General features: G+C 38.2%; 1 pseudogene; it reads left to right on the top strand.

The window, feature by feature from the left end:
• The first annotated feature begins 250 nt into the window (after positions 1-250).
• Positions 251-369, top strand: LOC118601315 (annotated as a pseudogene).
• The last annotated feature ends 9,000 nt before the right edge of the window (positions 370-9,369 follow it).

Genomic DNA, 9,369 nt, shown 5'->3' with positions numbered 1-9,369 from the left:
AAAACAAAACAAAACAAAGGTACCAGAATTAATAAGATAATTTGATAGTGGAGATAGATTTTAAATATGTATTATTTTTGTCACAATAACATCAAAACCCATAAAATACTCAGATAAAAATCTACTAAGACATAGGACCTATGTAAAGAAAACTGCAAATATTATTATAAAACCAGAAACGAAGATCTGAATAAATGCGAAGGCATATGACATTCTTGGATATGGAAACAATATTTAAAATTTCAATTCTGTCTACAGCCATACCACCCTGAACACTCCTGATCTCATCTGATCTTGGAAGCTGAGCAGGGTTGGGCCTGGTTAGTGCTTGGATGGGAAGCCACCTAGGAATAGCAGGTGCTGCAGGCTTTAAAAAAAAATTCAGTTTTTTACACAATTATATATACATTTACTGCAATTCCACTTGTTGTGGTCCAGTTAAATTTGAGACCCACGGAGCCAATTGACCTTAATTATGAGCCTTTATTGGCTGGCCAGTGACTGACTCTCCCCACAAAAGAATCAGCCCCAGAGCCTCTAGAAGGAATAGCTGAAAAAGCCCCAAACTCCCCTCTAGCAAGCAAGCAGATTTACAGAAGCAGAGGCTGGCCATTAACATATCTTAACACAGGATAAGGACACCCTTAACATTAGCATATCTTTGCACAGAATATCTCCTAGAACTACACCCTGTTTAACATTAAACAATGGAAGCAGAAGTTGGCCATTTGCAAATTTTCCACCCTTAACACATTTAGGGTGCTCAGGGTTTTTCTTAATTAGATAAAATAATCTTAAACTACACGAAGGATAGCTGAGATACCATGGAAAAAAGAATATTGGATATCAGAACATTTTATCGGTATAAGAATCATTAGATAGAGCAGTGGAGTAGAACTGAAAATCCAGAATTGGTACATATGAAAGGTTAATATATAATAAATGAGCATTTGAACTCAGTAGATAAAGGAACTACTTTTTAAATGATTTTGATTCAATAGGTTATCTTCCCAGAAGAAAGTAAATTTGAACCCTTATCTTACTTAAAACACACAAATTCCAGATGGAAAAAACATAAATGTAAAAAATAAAGTAAATATTTTATAAGATAAATTAGGGAGCTATATGTATTTTTCTAAGGATCTAGGAGATCTTTTTAACCAGGACTGGAAGTCCAGAAGTTATAAAAGAAAAGATGAACATATTTGACTAGAAAAATTTTAACAATTGTATTATAAATGGTACCATAAACAAAGATAATAGGTAAATGATACATAGTAACTGTGATACAGATGGCAGTCAGAGCTTAATTTCTATATAGGCAATTTTACAAGTTTCAATTCTTATAAATTGACAAGAAAATACTAAGTAATGCAATAGAAAAATGGGCAACAGATAATCAGAGAAAATTCACAGAAGAACAAGTCCAAATATCTAACTGCCATTCAAAAAGATGCTCAAATTTCTTTGTAGGCAGAATACTGCCATTGCCAGCTTCTTGTAAAAAGGTCAGGGTCCTTCTTCTGCACTAAACAGAGTCAAGATGTTTATTTTTACTTTTTAAAAAAATCAAATATTATTTTTAATAATAAAATAATAATTATTAAATTGACATTCGATATTATTTTATAAGGATGCTGGGTTTTGCAAGCCATTTTGGGGCTGGATTTCAGCTCCATCAAATTGTGCACAAACTGCACAATGAATGCACTGGTCCAGAATCAGAGAAATGCAAATTAATAACACAGTATTGCTTTATATCCATCAAACTGGCAACAATTTTAAAAAGAGCTATACCTGTTGCCAGTGAGGGTGTGGGGGAGTCGTAAAGTGTTCAGTCGTAAAGTGTTCAGTCTTTTTTGAAGGCAATCTGGTAACATCTATTAAAATTAAAAATACATATTCCCCTTGACTCTGGAATCCTACTCCTAGGAATCTATTCCATAAAAATAAAAGTGCTAATTTGCAAGGACATGTGTGCGAGAATGTTAACTGCAGCATAGTTTGTAGTTGCCAAGAACTGGAAACATGGTGAATAGCCATTAATCAGGGAATGGCTGAAAAATTAAAATATATTACTCCATAGAATATTACATGGCCATTAAGTGGAAGGAGTTATAGCCTTACCAGATGTCTGAGAGAGATTTTCATAAGATACTGGTGAGTGAAAAAAGCAAGATGCAAAATGAGTGTAATATGATTCCATTATTGTAAAATACAGAACCGAAAAACCTTCTTGTGTATATATAAATATGTACATGTGTGTGTATGATAACAAAGGGAAATCTAGACGAATACACTCTAGGCTGTTAATGTGTGGGGAGGGAGGAAAAGAGGGGGAGAGTTGCCCACAATGAAACAGTACATATGATATGATCCTGGGAGTGTCAGTGCATAGGTGTGTGTGCACATACATACGTGTGTACCTAGGCACACAGAAAGAAGCTCCCATCAGTGTTACTGACTAGCACGGTGAGATTTCAGGAGACTTTTATTTTCATGATTGTTTCTTTATGTATTGTATCCAATTCTTTATAATGGATATGTATTATTTTTACATCTGGGAAGAAGTTGAAGTTATTTTCATCTTGAAAATAAAATAACAACAAAAAACAAATAAACCCCAAACTCAAAGTAATCATACCACTGAGTAACACACATATTCTCATTTATAGTGGGCTTGAGGGGACCGGACTTGAAAAAAGGATGGAAAAGAATGAAGAAAGCAAATGAGTATTGCTCTGAAGCATTACCTCAGTCACAAATTATGAGGCAGTTGGGAAAATGTTTAAAGTCCCACATATATTTGTTACAGCATATCTTTTTGATGGTTTCATTGTGTCAGCAGAATTATTTGCTGCCTTTTGTAAACTTTTAAAAACTTTTAGTAGGTTTGATATTTTGGTATTTGTTTTTTCTTTATGGGAGAACCTAGAGAGACAGGAAGTCCATGGGAGAGGTGTGAGAACAGAGAAGTAAAAGGTGGGGAGACCTCTCCAGCTGTTGGGGGCACTAGCTCAGTGTTGCCTGCTGCTTTGAAGGTGTGTCAGTTTTATGTTTGAAAAAGAGGAAGTTTCCTCCTTGCTTTCAGATAACTAATGAAAATAACACTACGTAAGATGACAAAGCCCAGCACTGCAAATGTTAAATCTGAGAGTGAAATTTATTTTGGTGTTTGGGACTTGAAAGAAGTATTTGGACAGAAGTTGAGAGATTGGGAAATTTGTCGATCTAGACTTAAGTTGAGGCTTCTAATTAGTGTGGGTTTCCTTTTCCTCAGTTATTGTTTTACATACTGATGAAACAGGGGAAATCTTTCCTGCCAGTAAAATGAGGATCCTCAGAGTCTAAAGGAGTTGCTGAGAGTGTCAAATGGACTCATACAGATAAAGCACTTTAGGATAGTGTCTGAACTTGGAAAGCTCTATATAAGCTCTATATAATCTTCTCTCATTGGACGAGCTAGACGGCTTACACAGGAAACGTATATTTGGGGGGAGAAATGGCTTCTGATATAAAATATTGATGTTGTTTAAGATTCTGAGATACTGTCTGAATTACTTTGCTCATGGTATTTTACGCAACACTGTGAACTTGAGGCACCGAATTCTATTTGATGACAAAATTAAATCAACAGTTACTTAGTCACCTGAGACTTAGGGATTTAATAGGCTATTAAAAATACTTTTGATTTCTTTAAATGAATGTGGTTTTCAATAAAAATCAGGTGTTCCTGATTCTCTGGGATAGGACACATAGAATACCTAGGGATATCTAGCAGTATTTATAAAAGATGTCTTTTTCTAATAATTAAAAAAAAAAACCTTTTAAAATATCACATGATGAGGATAAATTAAGGGATTTTGCTTTGGGGTTTGGTGTTTTGTTTCATCCTGTTATAATGTCCCATTACCTATCTGACCTCTTCTCTAGTTTGAGAGCAGAGTCTTCGAATGCCTTTTGTAACTCTCTGTACCTCCTTCGGCTTCCCTTGAGTTCTGGATAAGCTATGTGTTGACCCATCCACTGGGAGAGCACTCCTGGTGTGGGAGATCATGAGCCCTGAAAAGAAGGCAGGAGAAGAAAAGACCTCATTCCTCTGCATTTGCAGTGAGGCAGCAAAGGAACCCCCTGCAGGGCTGCCAGGTTTTAAAAGCACCCTGGTGCGTGAGAACAATTGTGCAAGTGCAGAGCAAAACCAAGGACTCTGCCCCTCTCCAACCTCATTCCTCGTAGACCTTACTTAAAAATAGGAACCAGTGCCTGCGGTGGCCATTTGGTAGCCTGAGTTTTTAAAAACTCCCAGTGCTCACCTACCTTCCTGCTTTTGGAAATGTTGCTGTTTTGGCACCCTCTCCTGAGGGCCTTTGTGTGGGGGACAGATTTGTACTCTTCTCAACAGCACCATGTGCCTTGATGCATTTAAGGCATCTGGGCTCCCTTTATTCTCTTGGTCCTGGATAGAAGACTGAGAATGATAATTTGAGTTTTCACAGTCTAGGCTCTGGGCTCCTCTCTCTAGTGTCTGAGGCATAAATCTATGACTTCTAGGCCAAACGAATAGTCCTCTGAAGCATTGACCATTAGCAGGTGTGGTCTTTGGGGCTTTTGGAAAAGGCAGGGTACCTCAGAATATTCTCTTGGATGTTTAATTTCAGGTAACCGACCATTTAGGGGATCTAAATATAGGTTGCAGATACAACATGGCATTTGCATAAGAAAAACAGGAAAGTGTTGTACATTTTATAAGCAAAGAAAGTAGCACGGTGTATGTCATACATTTGCATTGAAGTGGTTTAGGGTGCGTCTCTCCACGTTCTCAAAGCAGGGAGAATGCAAGTACCAATGCATGGCTGGCTATCCCAGCAATCCACGCACTCATATCAGAGTAGATCAGTGCATGCTGGGGTTGGTTTTTACCCCCTTCTTCTTGGGACTTGCAGTCCTTCTGGGTAAAACTGGAATAACCAGGGAATTAATCCATATCTTTTTGAATCCACTGAATATAAGTTTCTGGTAACAAAAGAAACTGGACTGGAAGCAATTTGAGGTAAGTCTGTGTGCTTTTTTCTTCCCCCTCTTAGGGAATAACAGATCTGATGCCAAAACAGCTTTGGCTATGGAATGGGGCATTTTTTCCCCCCCACCTAAGTCAGCATGGGTGACAAATAAATCAAATATGTTTTACTGCTTTAATAGCATGGGGGATTGTGGGTAGTCTTTACTCAGAGGCAAGCCATGTTCCCCACTACCCCAACTTTGCAGATAAAATCACCAAAGCTCAGAGAGGAAAACATGACTTGCTTTTATGACATGTCTATTTTGGTTGACCCAGTAGAGCAATTTTCTTCATTTCAGCTAGGTGACCTAGCCACGGTACCTACTGAATTATGTCAGAAAGTATCCTAAAACCTGAACAGTCAAGTCTTCTTTTGCTGCATTGGTTTGACAGGTGTGGTATTTATGACATGTCAATGCTCCAATGTGGCATTAATCCAAGATTGCCATGGACCTAAGGCTGTTCACTCATTCATCACAAATTTTGGGAATACCTACAATGTTCTATAACTTAATGACAAAAGACTCATTTGTATCATATTGATGCTTTTTCAATGTTTTTCTGCTTTTAAGGTATCCATGTAAAAATTGCTGTGTTTGGCAGTTTCTTCCAGAGCTTTGAATTTGGCGGGGTTTCCCAATTTTGCAGCTTTCAAAGAATGTCTTCCCCATTAACTGACACTAGAGGGCGCTCAATTGCCAGTAACAAATTTGGGCACTTGGACTTTTTGTACTTGTTCAAGACTGGTTTTATTCTTTTTCAGTAAAAAGCAGTTGCACAACTCCATCCTTCTCTTAATGGGGTATCAAAAGAGGAGACACTCTAATGTGGACTAGATGTTGGTTTTCATTAAGGCTTTCTCCCCTGAAATTCAGGCTTTAGAAATATCCTTGTTAACAGTAACTTGCTATTAACAGTGCATCCTGGATATCACACTTAATCACATCCTATTGTCATCCACCAGATCCATATATAATTCCATTATATCCCAAGAGTAAATTTTTGAAAAGACCGACTTCTTTATAAACTCAAAGAATTCACCAATAGGCCACTTTGGCTCTCATTTTGTTGTTTTGTCTAATGCCCTTTCCCCTTGAATACAGGAAAGTCTTGCCTCCTGTTTTGGCTCAGGATTATCTGGCTTCAGCTCATTTAGTGGACCATATTCTATTAACCTCTGACTCCCCCCAACTCTGCCATTCCTCATCTTCTGTTCTTTCCCTTCTTCATACCTTTTAAGCACCAACCAGTGCTCAATCTTTCATCCTTGACCTAAGGAGACAGGAGAACTACTTCTCAAGTGTTTACTATGTGTCACACTATCACATGTATTCCTCACAACAACCTTTAGGAGGTTATCAGTATCCCCATTTAACAGATGAATAAACTGATATTCAGGATTAAGTCACCTGCCAGAGGTTATGTATCTCATAAGTAGTTGAGCCAAGATTTAGTTTTAAGGCTTTTTGATTTTGCTTTCTTCTGTACTGTCCTCCTGAACCGAGACTTTCAGACTCTGTAGTATTGTCGTCAGTGTTTTCAGTTGTATTATTTCTTGTCATATTCCTTGGTTTTATCTTATGAAAGTTTACCCGAGAATTACAATTTATGATAAAAACTAGCTGAAGACATTATAAAAATGAAAATGGACCTCAATTCGGATGAAATCAACTCTCCTACCCCCATTATATCTTAGAATTAAAAAGAAATCGAACTGTGATAGGAGTAGCTTTGTTCATTACGTAAAAGAGGCTCTTGGTTCGGCCCTTGCATTATGAGATGTCACCTTCGAAGTCACCCCAGAGTGGCTAATACACAAGATTAGAATAGTTAGAGTTGACTTTATGGAAAGACATCCTAGAAACCCAAGGGCTTTCGGAATCTCTGTTAATGAGCTCGTTTGTCTGGTCATAGTTATAGTTTTAATATTTCGAGTTTTTTGGGGGCAAGGAATTTCTCTCTATGTTACTTGGTATGACGCAAAAGGCTAACATGAACATAGAATCACCAAGTTGAAAACTGAAGTTCCTCCAATAGACATTTTCTATATGTCAAATACAGTTATAAAGGAGAAAATAGCCATAGAAATTTGAGTTAGTGGGCTTCCGACATTTATTATGAGTAGAGATTTAAAAAAAAAAACCTTATTGAGATATGATTCACATACCATACAATTCACTCATTTAAAGTGTACAATTGAATGGGTCTCGGTATAGTCACAGATATGTGCAACCAGCACTGCCAATTCTGCACATTCTCTAGAAGAAATCCTGTATCCCCCAGCTATCAGCCTCCCATTCCCCTATACCTCCCGTTCCTGTCCTCAGTAACCACTAATCTACTTTCTGTCTCTATGGATTTCCCTGTTCTGGACCTTAATATGAATGGAATCATAATGTCTTTTGTAACCAACTTCTTTCACTTAGTGTGATGTTTTCAAGCTTCATCCATGTTGTGGCATGTATCGGTACTTTATTCTTTTTTTATGTCTGAGTAATATTCCATTGTTTATCCATTCATCTGAGTGATGGACGTTGAGTGTTTCTATCTTTTGGCTAGTATGAATAATGCTGCTATAAACATTCATGTTCAAGTTTCTGTGTGGACATGTTTTCACTTCTCTTAGGTATATGCCTAGGAGAGGACTTGCTGGTAACCTATGTCTTACTGTTTGTGGAACTGCCACATTGCTTTCCAAAGCAGCTGGACCATTTTACAATTCCACTAGCAATGTATGAGGGATCTGATTTCTCCTCATCCTCATCAACACTTGTTGTCGTTTGACTTTTTGATCATAGCCATCTAGTGGGTATAAAGCTGAGATTTATTTTTAAGACTGTGGGATTTATATCACTATAGTTATTTGTGGTTTTATGTGTTCTTTCAACTACTAATTATTAACCATCTGCTAGGCCTTGGGCCAAGCTCCAGAAATTTAAAGGTACCACACCTGCCCTCCACATCTTGTGGAGAAACAGAAAATGAGATGTGCTAAAATACATGCATTTAAATACAGCTTTGGATAGAACTCTGCAAAAGCCAAAAGTAGCAAGTGACTTATTTGAGATCCATTTAATCCACATACGTTTAAATTCAAGCTACTAAATGAGTAAGATTAAAATATTTAATATCAGCTTTATAAAAAGCCTCTCTAGAAACGGCTTTCAGAGTTGTTTTCGTGAGCCCAGTCGTGTCTAGAAAATATCCCTGGTTTCAGAACTGTCATTGAGTTCCAACTATTACAATATGGCAACTATACAAATCGATGTCAGTTGTGCAGGGATAAAATAAGTTGAGTAGTGAAAATAGAGAACATCTGGTCACTTTGGAAATCCAGGTACCAAAATAAACCTCGTTTCTTGCCTACACCTTAATAATCCCAGGCCATTAGATTTTTGCCTTTGCTTTTTTACCAGAACTAATTTCTTACATTCTGTCTCATCTCCCAGCAGTCCACCTCACTCATTTCCCCTGCTCGATTCCTCTATCATTACTTTCTTTGGGATTCTGGACGCCCTGGGCTGTGCCTCTGTCCCAGCACACCCAATGCTGCTTTGGAGAAATTTATCCTTAGGCTGGCTGCCTCTGTTGGCATAGATGCATTTAAAATGCGCTGGGACCTCTGTGGGCTTCAGGAACATTTTCTCACTTTCCCTTTTCCTCTTGAGTAGAATAGACACGGAGTTGAGGTCTTTTGGTGGCTATGCAGGCCAGAGTTCACTTCAGGCTCTGTCCTTATCTTTGCCAGAGTGTGGGACATTTTAGGTCCTGTGGCTTCTGTCCATCTCTACTGCTTGTGGACACCTATTTTTATATGGTGGTGTAAGTAGCGGTAGAACACCCGGACTTAATTTGTCCTCCTTTGCTTGGCTCTTCAGCTTCTTCTGGAGGAGTCCTGCCTAATAGCAGAGTAGAAGCTCGAGGTCACGTAAATGATGTGAGTGAGGGAAATGGGTGCCCTGGAGTGTCACCGTAGCTAGAGCAATACCCTGCAGAATGCCTTCTTTGAGGACCCTCAGGGCAGCTACTTTTGAAGGTAAAAATAAATTTCTTTACCCAGGATATGGCTGAGGGGGTGAATTTATTTCTGTATGCATGGATACAGTCTTAAGGAAAATTGGTTTATGTATGTCTTGGTCCAATCATGGTTCTAGTCACTCCCAATGGTGGTGATAGTGGAAGGTTTTTGTTTTTTTTTTTTCCCTGTGCTCCATTCTATCCCTCTGTGCAGGAGGACCGTTGCCAGTTGCTTTGATTTAGGATGTAGGAGCTATCAGGATTTCAGATATGGTGTCTATGTGTATGTGGCA

Source organism: Rousettus aegyptiacus, unplaced genomic scaffold (genome assembly GCF_014176215.1).
Source record: "Rousettus aegyptiacus isolate mRouAeg1 unplaced genomic scaffold, mRouAeg1.p scaffold_m13_p_3, whole genome shotgun sequence".
Lineage (NCBI taxonomy): Eukaryota > Metazoa > Chordata > Mammalia > Chiroptera > Pteropodidae > Rousettus > Rousettus aegyptiacus.
The sequence above is the reverse complement of the archived record's forward strand: the minus strand, read 5'-3'. Positions and strand labels throughout refer to the sequence as shown.